Source organism: Fistularia commersonii, chromosome 4 (genome assembly GCF_037954325.1).
Source record: "Fistularia commersonii isolate RoL2024-O1a breed Wild chromosome 4, RoL_Fcom_v1.0, whole genome shotgun sequence".
In the NCBI taxonomy this organism is placed as follows: Eukaryota; Metazoa; Chordata; class Actinopteri; order Syngnathiformes; family Fistulariidae; genus Fistularia; species Fistularia commersonii.
Window position 1 is genome coordinate 15,264,192 of NC_141287.1, and position 17,441 is coordinate 15,281,632.

Consider the following 17,441-nt stretch of genomic DNA (forward strand, 5'->3'; position numbering starts at 1 on the left):
CTACACAGAATTTATTTTTTTAAACTTTTAATTATATACATACCGGTAATATCCACAAATATCTACTGGAACTGCTTTTTTCCCAAACCGTGCCTTGAACACAGCTGATGAAAAAGATGAATAATGAATAACATAAGAAAAAATCCATCCAGTCTTTATTCCCGCTTTGTCCTCCTCCAGCTGATCGCTATCTTCGTCTTCCTCCAGCGTACAAAACTAGTAAAGTCGTCTTCTTTGGTGTTGGAATTGAACAGCCTCACGATTTCATGGTAATTTCTTTGGTCTGATGTGACGAGGCGAAATGTTTGGGCGGCATGAAGCTTGTTAGCCCCAAAAAATCCATACATTTGTTTAAGCCGCAACATTCAAAGCATGTGAAAAAAGTAGCCGATTATAGTCCGGAAATCACAGTAGTTGGATTAGTAAATTAAATAATAAAGGAGTTTTTGGGGGGGAGGCAACTAACTGTATAATTGTTTGTGTTCCAACTCTAATGTGATTAATTGAAGTCGAACAGCAATGAGAGGTGATTTCATTAACATGCGGTTTCACACCATGCGTGTGTGTGCGTGCGTGTGTGTGCGTGCGTGTGTGTGCGTGTGTGTGTGTTTGTGTGTGTGTGGGCACCAGCTGCTTGTCTGTATGAATCGCATGTGTTCCCTCACAATGTGATGAATAACATTTCGTCAGTATGTTTGCAGTTACGTTTTCCGACCCCATCTCTGATAGTCATGTGAACCCCGGCGGTTCTGGGATGTAGTAGTTAATACGGCACATGTGCTGCATATTATTGGTTTCATATTGAGAGATCCCTGCAATCGCAGCTGCAGAGGAACGCAGTGTTTTTGTCCATTTGCATCCTGTCACGTCCGCCTGTCTCGGCCGGTCTCTCGCCTGCTCGCCGAAAAACCGAGGACAGACAGACGTGACTCGCTTGGGGGAAAAAGAAAAATCGGCGTCAAAGCATTTGTTGACCTTTGATTCAAAATGTTTTGCAGAGGGAAAACGACGAAGGAAACTGAGAATGTGTTGTCAATGACAGAATAGAGGTTAAAAAAAAATCTGCACACCAAAAGTGCTCCGAAAATAAAGATTTTTGCACGATGTTTCGAGCAAACATGGGCTCTCATCGGACATATGTATAAGCATCTGAGAAAACGTCACACAAGAATACGTTTTCTATTTTTTTAAGAATATCTAGAATTAATTATCTTTGTTTTTGGAGCGCTTTTGGCATGCAGATTTTTCCCAAACCTCTATTCAGTCGACTTTTTTGATCCAGCACCCATCCCTAACCGGGCAGCGGACGCGCACGTTTTTTCCATTTTCTTATTCTTTCTCAATGGCGGAACAACGTTTTGCAAATCTGGATAACAGGTTACGGTTTCAAGCTACACACAGGTGTGTGTGTGTCGGTGTGGGCAGTATAGGGGAGAGCGATTCTTATCTACACTGTGTTCATTAGCTCGGAGTTGAGCTGCCGCTCCTCCCAGCAGCCGCTCACACTCACAGTCTGAGTTTGTCTAGGGAACGCTAAAATTCTCCAATAATACCACGCTGTGTGGCCTCTTACCTTCGGCTAACTTACTGCCTCGGAATCCGGGATTTTCTGGGAAAGTGTGGCTTCTGGACTGACTCACGAGACAGCTGAATCTTAAAGGGCCTCGCTGGGGCATCAACTGGAGGGTCACGGAGGCCGACCGGTGATTTGACGGCCGGGTGCAAAATAAAAACCCCCCGAGCTTGACAACTTCCTCGCAGAGCCCGCGTAACCCAATTAGTGCGGCAGTCGTCCGCCGCAGCAAATGAAAACATTCCTGCGTCCGACTCCCAAGGTGGCCGTATGCGTTTATTAAATCCATTTCTTGTTTCACCCCCTTCCTGAGAGGTTTTTTTTTCCAGTTTTGAAGTTAATGGTTCACCAAGGAGTGACTCAACAACTCAATGTCATGCCAGCGGGTTGCAAATATACTGCACTCCTGGCTGCGCTAAATCCTGCAGACAAGCCGGAGAGTCCCACATCATTATATTAACCTGCTGCTATCTTTTCTTAAAGGACACCCAGATAATGAGCACAGATTGCCTCGGCTCCGTGGGTGCTAAAAGGCGACGTTCTCCGGCGGGAAGCGTGAGCCGTGGGGACGACGGTGCTGGAGGTTGAAGACAAAGGAAGAGGAGGAGGAGGAGGAGGAGGGGGATCACAGATCCAGAGGTCACATTGGCTGATAAAGCACCCCGTGGATGGGGCTGTAGATTGCTCAGCCCCCCAACTGCGTGTTTATCGTGGGATACCGGACTGCTCCCCACCTAAGGCCCCGAAAACAGACAAGCAGAACAGAGGAAATCAATGGCTGTCTCACATCGGGCTTTTATAGGTCCTCCGCAATAATCTACCTGTAGCTACAGTGTTGAAGACGCTAATATTGTGTTGAAGACGCTAATATTGTGATTTTGTGTTGTAGGTGTTTGAGGTATAAAGTACGCCATCCCCCATATTCAGGATTTCTCCATGCGGCTGTTGGGCACCTCCATCTTATCGAAGGTGGACCTGATGTGGGGTTATCTAGGTGCTCATCGGCCGACGGGCTGGACACCAGAATGTCGTCAAACGCAAGGTAGCACGGCAACGAGTCCGTGAGCTTCTGGAAAGTCTGAGCGGCTCCTTTCAAACCGAAAGGCATGCGCAGAAACTCGAAAAGCTCTAATGGGGGGATCACCGCGCACGAGGTCCACCTTGGAAAAGCCCCCAAGACCCTAGTCCTGTGGGGTGAGAGGCCGTACCCCTCAGTGTCCACCACAACATGATCATCATTTTGTCCCAGGAAGCGGTTTCAGGGAGGTCCCTAGTTCAATCCCGTCTGTGGGCCTTTCTGTGTGGAGTCTCCACATTCTTCCTGGGTTTTTGTGGGTTTCCTCCGGGTTCCTCTAACAGTTCAACATGCAGCAGGTTCATTGAAGACCTCGAATTGTCATGCGATTGAAAGGGGCAGAAGCGAACCCTTCCTTGAGATGGCTCCCAACGCCCCTCACCATCTTTAGTGCAGGATAAGCAGTCCAGACAATAAATGAATGAATGAATCTCCTCAGTGACGTGCAGCACCTTCCTAAGAGGTCAGTGATGCTCTGTGCAACAACTTGCTCAATTTTGCATACATTTGAATGGCTGGTAAATTCTTCATGTATTTCAGAATAGAAATCACAAATGTCACAAAATATTAATCCATATTGATATAAGAGCATCTGAATATTGTGATACCCTCGCCGTAATACTCAGCCCATTACAGGACTGAATAAAAAACAATTCTTGTCATTAATACAGGTACATAAAGGACCGCAGGGAAAAAAAATAGCACGAGCTCTATCCTGTGAAACTCCAAGATGAGAAAAGCGTGGATTTGTCTATTGAGACGAGGCCCCCGGTGGCGTTCCTGTCCCTTGATGGCTTCTGACACAGCCAGATCGGCCTCCTCAGTGCTGACAGCCAATATCCTCATCCATCCTCATCCAAGGGGCCTGCGGGCGTCATCAACCACGTCCAGATTTTCCCCAAAGCAAAAATCTCTTTTTCCCAAGCCCTGCAAAGCGACAGAGCTGCGAGAGTCCCCGCGGAGCCTCTGTCAATATGTCATCATCATTGTGGAAGCCAGTTGGCAGCCTAGGAGCCGCTCGGCGGACACACGTCGGCAAAACATTTTATTTTTATTTGTTTCTGCTGATTATCCGCCGCAGTAGGCAAACCGACCCTCTGTGTTCGAGTGTCGGGTCGTAACTCGGCTGGCTCATCGAGCGCCTCCCCTTCCCCTGATGGAGAGGTGTTTGGAAAATCACGATTTCATCTAGCTTAGTCTGGCTAAACTCTGAGCTGGATTGAGGCTGACAGCACACATTTAGGCAGATTTGAGGACGAGACCGCTGTTCTATTGGATGAATCGCTGTCATGAATGCGCGGAGCATATTAATTATTTAGAATTGTGTTGTGACTTGAGAAAAAAAGAAATAAAATAGTTGAGGGGAAAAAAAAAAAGGTGCTGATATCCACTGTTCGCGAGCTCGCTTCAAAATAGAAAAATACATTTTGCATTTGAGCTGGGCTTGGACAGCACTTATCGCAAGAGAGCTTCCTGCTGTATTGCTTTAACTAGGGAGAGAGAGAGAGAACCAGAGGTAATTTACCCAGAACAGGATCACAGCAATATTAAAACCATTTGGAAACAGTCATATCGAATGGAGCATCAATGGGTTTCGTGTTATTAGACTTGAGACAGTAATTGTCTAAATGGCATTTGGAGAGGGGTCAGAGAACATGTGAGAGGAGCGGAAAAGGATGATTAAAAAGCAGAGGGGGAAAAAAGAGAACCGGTGAAATCTGAATTCTTCCTCTTTGCAAAATCTCCTCCTGGTAGAAAATGACAGGAAATTGCAAATATGCAGCAATCGCGTTTACCTTGCGCGCTGGCAGAAGGAGCGTGCACGTGTGGGTTTGACCTTCCCGGAGCTGGAACGCAGAGCACGGAAAAACAGGACGGGATGGCCTGGAGGTTTCGTTTCAGGACCGGCAGCTGTAATGGCAAGGACAGCGATTATGACTTCATGACACACAATTGGATTTCAAGCTTTTTCAGATATATGGTTTACTTCCCTGGGGATGTTAAAGGCTTTTCCATTTAGTTTACGGCAAACACGGGTCTCAAATTGTGCACTGAGCACGTCAGGACTGGTTGGCCTGTCCAGCTGTCTCCTATATCATAACTGTTTTAATATAATATGCATAATTTCACTTGCGGTATGTATTTCACAAATTGATAATTGTTAGAATTACTGTAAATTACTGAAATCATACTTGTAATTATTTAATTGTGTCATCTTGGAGTGACTCATCACAAGTATCATGTTGTTAAATACATACATATGTGCAATAATAGTTATAATAATAATAATGAAAAAGAAAAAGAGTGATCATTATTGTTGTTGTGGTTGTTGTTGTTATTATTATTATGAACCAACTATGGTCTATGTTTTGTAATCAATATAATGATGGCAATGATTATTATTATTATTATTATTATTATTATGAATCAACAGTGGTCCATGTTTTGTAATTATCATAATGATTACAATTATTATTATTATTATTATTAACCAACAGTGGTTCATGTTTTGTAATCATTATAATCATGGCTATTATTATTATCATTATCAGGAGTAGTAACAGTAGTTTTGTTCTCGTAGTTATTATTAATCCATTTATTTTATTTTATTTTCATGTCGCCTTTCTTTGCTTTTTGCTTCTTCAGTGGATGGTTTCTTCCCAACACCTCAGCTATGGGTGATGTGCTACTTCTCTATCAAACTGAATTTATTGTTGAGGATAAAGTTGAGCGTATGTGTTGATGTGGTGCAAATCCATGCCTACAGAAAGTCGTTGACAAAAAATCTCCACGCTTTCTTTTTTTCAAATCGACCCCTTGTTCTCGGAAGAACCCCACCCCTGCAGGGGCAGGTTGTGAGGGGAACTGATAGTTGGACAACCTCTGCCACTGGTGATATTTGACCTCCGACCGCGGTGTGTTTTTCATCGCCGGGTCATCCATCTTCATTTTCTCCTGGACATGGCTGCGCTGTACAGCATTAATTCAAACAGCTTGAGGTGTTTGGATAGCTCCCGCCGCTGAGCAGAACCCACCCAAGCTGTCCGGACTGACATCCATCCCTCAAACCTTGTTGCAATAAGGGATCGGGTTAACGCCATGTTATCACTTTCTGTAATTGGACTTCACATTATCCAGGTATGTTTGTATGGAGGCTTTTCAGGAACGACCTCGGGATTCTGTGGAAACCAGAGAAACCAACATGGCTCTCCGTGATATATATATATAATATATAAAAAAAGTGGGGAAAAAAAGGGAAAAACAAACACGGTGGCGCTGCGGTTAGCACCGCCGCCTCACAGCATGAAGACCCCTGGTTGGATTCCAACACATGCGGAGTCTCCATGTTCTCTCCGCGTGTGCGTCGGGTTCTCCGGGTTCCTCCGACAGTCCAAACACATGCAGGCGGTTCATTGGACCGACGCGTGAATGAGAGCGTGAATAGTTGAATTTCTCTATTTTGAGGCCTCAGGTGAACCCCGCCTCTCGCCCAGTGACAGCCGGGTGAGGCTCCAGCAACCCCGGGGGCGCGAGTGTGGGATAAGCGCTAAACATATCGAATGAGTGAATAGAAAAACAAACAAACTTAAACCGCAATTCATTTCAAATGGCATGAAACAGAAAACTCACCCCAAAAATTCCAAACAGAATGCAGACACATTATTTAGCCTATTTCTTTATATAACAGCTTGTATAATCACAGTCTCACAGTAAACAGAGTGGAGTATTATCTCAAAAAAATTACAACTAAAACAGAAAAAGCCAATGCTAATGCTTTTATGTGATGACTGTGTAAAACATCCTCCTTTATTAACTGCAATGTGAAAACTTCAGATCTTAAACTCACCAGTAACCCCGGCAGGGAGCATGCAGCGCTTTTGATTATCTAATTTTAGAATACTTGAGAAATCAGACTTCCCATTTAAGGCAAACGTGATGAATAACTAGAAAGGACACACGGCTGCAAGTAATAAACATACCAGTGTGGATTTTGATGATGGTTATTAAGTGAATTCTGCTGGATAAATGATTCCCCTGTCTCCGGGGGTGGAGAAATCACGGATTCCTTCCTCCAAGTTGTCCGGATAAAGTCAATTGTCTCTTTGGCTCTCGTAAATCTGACGACGACGGAAAAGTGAAGGAGCATTCAAATGAACTCGCCCCGGCGGCCGTTGCCGGCCAGCCTCTCGAGGAAACTGATTGACATTTTACACGGCGGCCGTAGTTTAGCGGTGGCATTCGGTTTAACAGTATATTCTTTTAATAAGGGCACCGCCCGGTGTCTGTCACTTCCAAAGTGCTGTTTAAGAGACAGGCAGATGAAAAGAGGAGGGAGAGGGAGGGAAAGGTCAGAACAAAGCATGTGCTTCCTCAAAAGCAATCATCTTAAAAACAAGGTTTTTTTTTTTCCCCCGTTGCAGACCGGGGATGCACCATGTCAGGACGGAAAACGTTTTGTCGTAAATCGTATGATCGTAAGCTGCTAACACCGGAGTTACTGTGACCTGCTTTTCTACCCGGACCGGTCGAGGCAGAAGGCCGCCCACATTGAGCCGGGATCTGCCTGAGGTTTCCGCATAGGCGGTGTCACCTCGCCGCCATCGCCGACTGCTTCCTCCCGGTGGGAATTCTCGTTGGAATCGTCTTCTTGTGGCGACTGGATTTTCTTCGCTTGAAGATGTTTCGCCCCTAATCCCAGAGGCTTCTTCAGGTCTAAGTTCTGAATTGAGTTCTAACGTGAAGAGACCTCTCAGATGAAGGCTGAGACATCTTCAAGTGAAAAAAAAGTCCAGTTGCCACAACAAGAAGGACAAGTCCTGGAGGTCCAGACGCGCTCTCCACGGAAAGGGTCAGCGGACCCATGTCAAGAGGCGGGGAACTTCTTCGCTCAGGTTCAAACAAGAGCTGCATGAAAAATGCCTTGTTTGCTATGGTTATTATGGACCCACTAACCCCCTTACTCGCATTGCTTCACACAAGGAATCATAGCCACTTGGAATATGGCATTATGAAATATTGCTTGTTTTTCAGGCCAATACATAGTTGGAAATACTTTCCCGATGAAAAACCCTCTGGGCTCTGTGATTGCACAAAGAACCCCAGTCAGTGGGAAAGCGATTGCATCTGCTCAAACGGCCAGGAACTGCTATGATGCTGAATTAACGATACCGTGATGCTTATTCTTACACGTCGTGTAATCTTGCTTAGGCGTGCAACCTGAAAAACGCCCGTTATAACCTCTATTGATCTGAACCAAAGTCCACATCGGGGCAGATGTGTTGGGAAACCGGCCCCGCCTGACTCTGCGCTCTGGAATTCTATTGCTTCATACTTTCATACAATAATTTAATGAAGTGGTGAGTGCACGATACGTGTGCGAGATCCTTCTCTGGAATGAGAATTCGATGACCTTTGAAAGAAACGCTGTGGTTCATTGATTCCAGAGGCTGCCAGTTGTGCTTATTTAAATACAGAGGGGAGGGTCCCGGATCTGTAATACATGCAAAGGGAAGCGTGTCTATCTCCCCACCCGACTAAAGGGATCTTGGGCGAACGCATTTCCCGGGAAGTTGATTAACACCTTCCGGAGCGGTTAAAGTCACCGATGTCCTCCCGTCGCTTTCCTGATCAGCTGGAGGACGCGGCGTTCATTTCCAGCCATGTTTTATTAATCCGTCCGTAGCCTCAAAAAAAAAAAAAAAAAAAAAAAAACTAGGCCAATCGCACAAAGCCTTCCATTTGTCCTTTTCGAGCTAGTATTGTATTTCTTTTTCTTCTTCCTCTTTTTTTTTTTATTTAATACTTGGTCAAATGCACTTATTTCATTTTATAATGAGGCCTGTCTCTCTTGGGGGACAAAGAGGAGAAAATAGGCTGCAGATGTGTGATGCAATGGGTCTTCACAGTGAATGAGCGTCCCATCGTGTCACACTGTGCACAATAGAAGTTCTGGACACAGTATTCAGGAAAGGAGTGTGCACTGAGTGTGTCCTTGTGTCCAAACACAAGTGAAAGGCCGCTTTAATTCACAAGATTCCTCCTTGCCCCTTCCGCGGTCACCCTCCTAATAAGATGCCACTGGGCATGAACCGAGTCTAGACACTTGACCACACAAGGCGAAGTCGGCCGTCCCCGGCAGACACTGCCATCTGTGTCTATTCGGCGTCGTGTGTGTGCGCCGGCCGAGTCTGTGTACGCTAAGCTACTTACACGCGAGGAAAATAGAGATTCATGTGGCACACATGTGGACCTCGTGGCGAGAGACACTCCCCTCTCGCCACGGGCGCGAGGAGTCTGCAGCAGACGGTGTCACCCCGCCTGCGACTGCCTTAATTAAAGCTCTAATGACAGGCTTGAAACCCGAAAAGCAACTTATCACGGCAACATAATCGCTCCGCGCTAGTTAGCCGTGGCAGAATTGCAACCATCTGCTTTTTGCAAAGGAGACATTCTGATCATTCTTTATATGGCAGTAGTTCATGTGCCGTTTTTATTAAGGGGGACGCCATTAGGTGGATGTCTGTTTAAACATTGCACCTAATTGGGCACATCTGGGGAGAAGTGTGTGTGTGTGTATCGGCGACGCAGATGGATATGATTGATACACTCCATTAAAATGAAATACATGTTATTCCACGTCGGAGATGGTCTCGAATTTCCATTTATATGTGATTTTTTTTTTTTTTCTTTTCAAATTTTCTCAGCGCCCTTTCTCGTTTCTTCGCGCGTGAATTTCTTTCCAGATTTGCCGGATTATCCGGTGGTATCACTTTCACACAGAAAACAGTATTTGAAAAGAAAATATACAATGTTATCATTCATTATTACAAAAAAAAAAATCCATAAGCGGAGTACCCGGACAACGCCAGCCCTTTCTGGCGAAGGCGGCGCGGTGCATTTGCGCGGTGTCCGGTGTCCATAGGTCACATTTCCTCGTGTACCGAAAGGAAATTGAATGATTTATTTGAAATTCTAAATTGTATTTCTCTCAAGCCGACGCTCGGGCTTTGGCCAACGTCCATCCGTTCAAATGTCCGTTGATTTAAGAGGCTAAGGGATGGAATATCGGGTCGGCTTTAACTGCGAGGACAAAACGTTCTGAAGCGGCGAGAAGCTCCGGAGGAGAGGAGAGCTCCCCGATGCGAGCGTGAAGGATGATGCTGACAGTGCGGATGTTTCTTACTCTCCCACCTTGACCCACTATGATTATAAATAGGTGATGGATTTTTCTTATTGATTGATGAGCAAACATTTGTCAAAACGCCGTCTTCGTGATTTCAAAAACCAAATATAGCACCGTGGTGAGTGCAGACCTGGGGAAGCTCTCGCTAACACATCCATCACGTCCGACAAATGCATTTGTAATAAATGCACGGTAAATCACCGCCCTTCTTTTGTCACGTCGAATGGCGCCGTGGTGATTTCCACGCATGGTTTGTGAAAATGATCTTTTAGGTGTGTTCTTCACAGCAGCAGGAGAAGTTGTCAAAACATAATTGTGTTCAAATTCTCTCAGAATTTAAGGGAATTAAGTCTCTACATGTCACGTATCGCAAAAACACGCACCAGATAGATTTAAAAGAAACCCGACAAGGGAGCGGTCGCCTTTTCCGCCTCGCAGCGAGAAGGTTGCCGGTTCAATTATGACATCGCTACGAGTCGTTCGGATGTGTTTCAGTTTGGACGGGAAACGAAAAGTTGATCGGAAACTCGATTGGCCGTGATTTCAACTCCAGCGTGAACTTTGTGTCTGTGGAAATGCTGTAGATCCCGACGAAGCCTCTGCAGGATGAGCGTCACATCCACAAAGACTCTCAGACAGACCGAACAACACTTTCGAAAAAAATGGTTCTGCTGATAGAAACGAAACGCGGTAAATCGGAGATTCCGCCGACTCTTTTCGCACTTTCATCGGGGCATATTTCGCTCTCCCGTACGCATTGCGGTGAGATTTGCTTCTCGTGAATCAATCAGGGGGTCAAACGCGGAGCACTTACGGATTATTTACAACCTCTGAGATTCAGTCGTAGTCTAGCTGACAGAAAAGCTGCGCCCTAAGAACTGATGTAATTCTCTTCTATGTTGGGTGCCTCAAATTCTCTGCTGCTGGAGAAGAAAAAAAAAAAAAAATCTCTGGCACAGCAAAGTGATGAGAGTAGCTTGACGCCACTGATGTAAATCCTGCCTCTGTTTACAGAGGTTCCCTGATCAAAGGGAGGAGAGAGGGAGATGAAGGCTTGCAGGGAGAGACATGAAATAAGGAGGACGCTGCGGAGTTGCAGAGCTGAGTCACTGTAGGTGTGTGTGTGTGTGTGTGTGAGCGCGGTGCTGTGGGGCGGACGCTGTTTGTGTGTGGGTTTAAAGTGGAGGTCTAATTGCCCGCATTAGGCTGGGAAGATTATCATGTTTTCACACTATTCTGACTTCATGTTGGAGCAGGTCACTGTTTAAATTGCCTGTATAATTCATACAGCACTAATGCTTTTCCCAACTGCGTGCTTTCATCTCTTCCTTTTTTCCTTTCCCTGGGCCACAGCATCGCCACCTCTTTTCTCTCCGTTGTGAACCCGGCCCTAAATGAGATTTACAGGCTGGAGTTTGACAGCAGTCTCTGTTGAGACTCTTTCATTGCAACTGCTTCATTAGAGAAACGGCGTATTCGATTAAGAGGATTTGTTTTATTCTTTTTATCTCTTTTGCATTGCAAAGCAGCTTTGAGTGCCGTGAAAAGTACTATAGAAATCTGATATATTATTATTCTCATCATCATCATCATCCTTATTATCATTATTGTCATGATCATCATTATTTTTATCGCCGAGCTTGAACATTTTTCCTCTTAATCTCAAAGAAAGCCGAAAAATTTCCTCGAAAAAGCTGATGTGAGCATTGAATGTCGACGACATCGGGCCCGGTGACAGCAGATGATACAGATTCGAATTAGAAATCATCGATTTGGGAGGGATATTTCAAGTGATACAAAATTTAGTTTTCTGCAGGCTACTGCCGACGGCCCTGTAAAACTAGACTATGCTAAAAGAATCAATACAGTAAAGTTTATATCAGAGAGGAGCCCGTCAGGTCCCAGTGGGTTTGGTCTTAGACCGAGCCTGTCAGGCCCAAATAAACAGAAAACTATTGAATGAAACACTGGAAATAAAAAAATAAAAAAAAACGTTGATTTAGGAAAGCACAGACTTGCGATGTGAAGTTTTAAAAATTGAGCTGTGGATCATCTTTTCATCCCAATTTACAAGGCAGAACTGCAATTTCAGATTGAACTTGTTATGCCAACATCGGCTAATTAAGCTTGAGGGACTCTCACCATGTAGAGACAAGGAGGGTCCCTGGAGAGCAGTAATGATGTCTAGCTGTTATTGCCTATCATTAAAAACAGATAAACACTCTGTGAAGCTTAACAGGAAGCCAAAGTAAAATCAGTTAAGAAACTTGTTTTTCTACTTTTAAATAACATGAAAAATTTGATCTTGTACACGGCAGCAGGGGGTCCCGGGTTTGATTCCGACGGGCGCTGTTGCATGTCCTCCTCATGTCTGCGTGGGATTCCTCTGTGGTTGTTCGGGTTCCTCCCGACGCCCAAAACCATGCAGTCGGTTCAGTGGAGATGTGTGAATGAAAAGGTTGAATATGTAGCTCAAGTAGAGCTACATATAGAGCGCATTCTTCATATGAGGGAGATCCTGGGTTCAATTCCCGGCATTTGAACCGTAAGTCGCTTTGGATAGAAGCGTCTGCCAAATGCTAAAGGTTGTCTGAATCAACCGCTCTCCTGACTCATAACAGCTGGGATTGGCTTCTTCTTCTCTTTTCGGTTTTCCCCTTCAGGGTCGCCACAGCGAATCAACCCTCTCCATTTAACCCCATTCTCTGTATCCTCTTCTCTCACACCAGCTAACTTCATATCCTCTCACACTACGTCCATAAATCTTCTTTTTGGTCTTCCTCTAGACCTCCTGCTTGATGGCTCCAATTCCAGCATCTGTCTAGCAATATTTACTATCCCACCGCAGTACATGATCCAACCAATTTTAAGAAATGTTTACAAAAGTATCTGGATGTTGCTTATGGTCCTCGATGCTCTTGCATTCGTCAAGTCCTGTCCAGATGCACCGTTACAACCAGGCCGCTGTGAAGAATTCAACTTGTGCAATAACGAGAGGGTTTATTTATCAATGGACGATCAGCAGCGAGGGCTTCTTTTGTGCTTAAAGATGTTTTTGCTCTTCTTTCAACCGCCTTCAGACGATCTTTGATGAATTAATCGGCGGAGGAGGAATCTCGCGGTGATTCATCTTTTCAAGGTCGCTGCCCCCTGTCCGCACTCTTCCCATCGGGTCTTTCCCGGATGATCCCGCGCAACAAAGCGTATCATCCTAAAAATACGGGTCGCCAATAGTGTTGTTTTAATGGGTAAAACCAGATTCAAAGAATACTCCCCCGCGTTTGTGTCGTGATTATCCAATACGGAATCCACAAATGATCTTTTAAGCGGCGGAGAGATTATTCTCACGCGTCGCCTCGTGTTTTGCCAAATCAGACATGTGGCTTATGAGCCGTGACACACACGACAACAATCAGCCCTCATGGCTGGCTCTTAACCAATGTATCACGACAGACAATTGACTCTGTGTGATCTCTCCTCTTCCTCCCGCTGAACTGTGGAGATACGATCAGCGCCGGGGAGCAGATGTGAGGCTGGGAAATTGTGGCGGTTCACTGGAGTTGAATTGTGCCCCGGAGAGCGGGAAGTGTAGTTTTTCTATCAGATGGAAAGATCAGAGGAGACGGATAATTCAGTTATCACATCTGCAGTGATTAGGGGACGGGACATCGTTGGCTGATAAGGATTCGGAGGCCTCTTGGAGGCTCGCCGTGTTATTAAGTAACTTCTTATGCCTGTGTCATCTCATTTCTCGGCGTGTCACCTTGGCTTGTCTGATTCCATTTTTGTCATTTTCGCCTCAACGGTTTGTCTTGTTTCATTTAATTTATGTGGGGATCATTGTAGTTATATTCCTCTTGCCTTTTCATCTGGTTTCATTTCATCTCATTGTGACTTATCTTGAGGTGTCTCTTCTCATCACGTCACATTTTGAATTGACTTGAATCCTTTCTTTTTTGGACCCCACTCTCCCCCTTCTTCACTCTAGCTCATATACCGGAAAACCTTTCTCTGACATAAACGATGAAAAAGGTTTTCGCAAAATTCTGTGCCGTGTGTTTGTTGTGACGTTTTCATTTATTTTCTTGGTCCCTCTCGGTCTCGTCTCTTTTTTGCATCAGAATGACGACCGAGCCAGAGACAGACGCCATGATCGGATGAGACGACGACACGGCGAGTCAATGTACCCAACTATTAGCCATTTACAAAGTACACTGCTCAAAAAAAATAAAGGGAACACTTAAAAAACACATCCTAGATCTAAATGAATGAAATATTCTTATGAAATATTTTGCTCTTTACACAGTTGAATGTGCTGACAACAAAATCACACAAAAATGATCAATGGAAATCAATTGTATCAGCCCATGGAGGTCTGGATAAGAATCACACTCAAAATTAAAGTGTAAAAACAAACTCCAGGCTGATCCAACTTTGATGTAATGTCCTTAAAACAAGTCAAAATGAATCTGTGTTGCTTCCTGAGTGGACACTATGATTTCACAGAAGTGTGATTGACTTGGAGTTACATTGTGTTGTTCAAGTGTTACCTTTATTTTTTTGGGCAGTATACTTGGTTACTGTATTCCGGTCTAAAGAGTGCGCCTATCTATATGCTGCACCTCCTAATTTTTAAAAGACACCATAAAATTGTATACAAATAAGCCGCTCTTATCTATAAGCCGCAGCAAGATGTTACAGGAAATATTTTTTGGAAAACTTTTTATGAAATAAATGACAGTAGCATCTACAAGTACCGGTACACAATGCAAATGCTTTTTATTAGGAACGGATTTCAAACTAATGTGCAGCAGCTCTATTTCCTTCTTCGACAGCCAGACTGATTGCTTTCAACTTGAGACATCAAATGTGTGCATCGTTTTCATGATGGGGATGTGTACAAAAAGCGCAAAATGGCTGATCTGAAGAATTATCGTAAATGCGAGCGGGTTTGCCGAAACAGTTTCATTCGTCCACTGTGATGGTGTTGGCGGAAGGAAGCTACCGTGATTACCCTATAAAAATCCATAAATCAGTCACATCGTTGTAAAATCTACAGTTCTCAAAGCGTGTGAAAAAAGAAGCAGTTTATATGCCGGAATATAAGTGTAAGTGCTCCAGTAAGTGCTTTGACAGAGTTTGTGGAGAAAACGGTCCTGGAAGATTTGGGGATTCTAGGATTGTGGTCTTGAAACTGCTGCCTGTCGCATCTGCTACCCAGTGGATACATTGCTTTTAATACCGTATTTTCATGACCATAAGGCGCACCATACTAAAAGGCGCAGTCTCAGTTATGTGTGCCATTATTGTATTTCACACACACATAAGGCCACCTGATAAAAGGGCGCGGGTTTTATATCCAATCCACGCCCACACTTCCCCCTTTAACGTTCTCATGGTGTCCTCTACTTCGTCCGCCTTACAACAACAACACACACAAGCATACAAGTGTGCGTATTTAAAAATAGAGCGGGACCAAAACTGAGTTTGGTATTCATATTTTTTTACTGGTAGTCGTCATCAATCAAACCCATCGAAGTCCTCATCCTCTGTTTCTGATTTGAACAGCTGCACTAAATCTCCATCAAACATGCAAGGTTTACTTTCTTCACTGTCAGAGTCACTTTCTGTGCCGTGCGGCTCCTCGGTAATGATGCCGGCTTTTGCGAAAGCTCGAACATCAGTGCCAGCAGACACGTTAGCCCAAGCATCTACAATTCATACAATCCAAATTGTGGCGTAACTTACCCGGCGCTGTCTGAGTGAAACTGTGGTCTCCAAGAAGACTTTTTGAACCCCATTGTGCGTATCGCTATCGTGCTGGTCCCCTTCCTCTCCAAAGTGTGACTCACCGAGATGTCGAAAGTGAGCGGCACCTCTCCATGTTCGTGATGTGGCTGGGCTGGATGTGTTTGTCGGCGATGTTTTCAGGGTTGTTAAAACAACGATGTTCTGCATACTGCACAAACCCGTTCTTTTATATCCAATCCGCGCCCACACTGGCCCCTTTAACGTTCTCATGGTGTTCTCTACTATGTCCGCCTTACAACAATAACACACACAGGGCGCACTGCACTATGGGGCGCGCGGCACATTTTGAAGAAAATTTAAGACTTTTATGTGCATCTTATAGTCGTGAAAATACGGTACATATATTATTTTGCCATTTGGTGTCCCGTGCAGGACATATAGAAGATTCATTTGAGACTCCTGAATGGAATATGCCTTTCAATTTATGCAACAGAAAGTGTAGATTGCAGTAGAGGCAGTTAAGTAGATAGATACTTTAAGTATCAGAAAATCTTAAAAAATAAACATACTCTTGTGCAAAATGGAAACTAACAGCGGCTGCTTACGGCAGCAACTCCTATGAGTCTATGGATGGATGTATGAATGAATGAAATTGGCAGCAAAGCCGAGTGTTAAATAGAAAATTGCGTTCTTTACTAAGAGTCGTATGTCTTATATTTAGCCACTTCTCGCGTATTGATTTTCATTCTTGTCACATAGCTCCTTTCCCATCATCCAATTTTGCCTCTTGTTCATTTTGTTATAGCTTTCAGTTTCTCCTCTTTTTCTCAAATCACTTCCCATCCTTTGCTTAATGAAGTATTTCGCTGCTGGAAAGATTGTCTCTTCAAAAATTCGGTGCAGCCGCTGCAATAGAGAGGCAAAACAAGAAGTGATGAAATATGAGACAAAGGACGGCAACTGCTGCTTCCACTCTACATATTTAGGCTCGGAAGTCATATCTTCTTTTGTTCTGATTATAAACACCCCGAAATACCACTAGAGAATGGGCATCCAGAGTAATAGTCATCTTTGGAGCAGATGGAGCAGAAATGGATGCTCACGTCTTCAATGGTTCCTGCTGTTTGTGATACTTGACATCAGTCGGATTTCTGCAGACTTTTGGATTGGTGACATTCGTCACACAGCGGGGAATGGACAGAATGACTGAATAGTAAAATTAGCGACAATCTGCAGACCCATGAGTCTGTAATCTCATGAAAACCAGAGGTATACCCGATGCATCCAATACAAACTCATTTCTATGAGTAATTGATTTTTCTCACTTTTAAACTCCCTTTACGTGGGAAGGAGGGGATTTTACATATTGCGCTTAAATCAGGAAAATGTGATGAGTGCCGATGGCCCTCGTTTCCCCCCTTATCCTAGAATATACTCTCGTCGCTCATCTTGTTTTGGCCTCATTTGTCATGTCGCTTTCATTGCGAAGAGGAAAGCACGCCGACTCGTCATAATCTCACTTTTCTCCACATATTAAGATATGTTTGCCGTTCATTGGGCAGCAAACAAAAACAATTTCTCATAGGTCTGGCTGCTTTTAGGTACTCACCAATAATTTAGTCTCTGTTATCTCTATTTTGGAGGGGCTTAAAATGTATCAAAAGCAATCACAATGAATTGAATTTCAAACAATTAATCGAAATGATTCACAATTCATTTTCCCTTATCTAATTCTCGTAGATATCCAGTATTTTACGATGTTTAATCCGACAGAAACATTAACCCAATTTAGGGGTATAAAAGAGTTTGCTCTCTCACTTTTATCGGCGTGGAGGGTTTAGCGACAACGCAATGGGAAG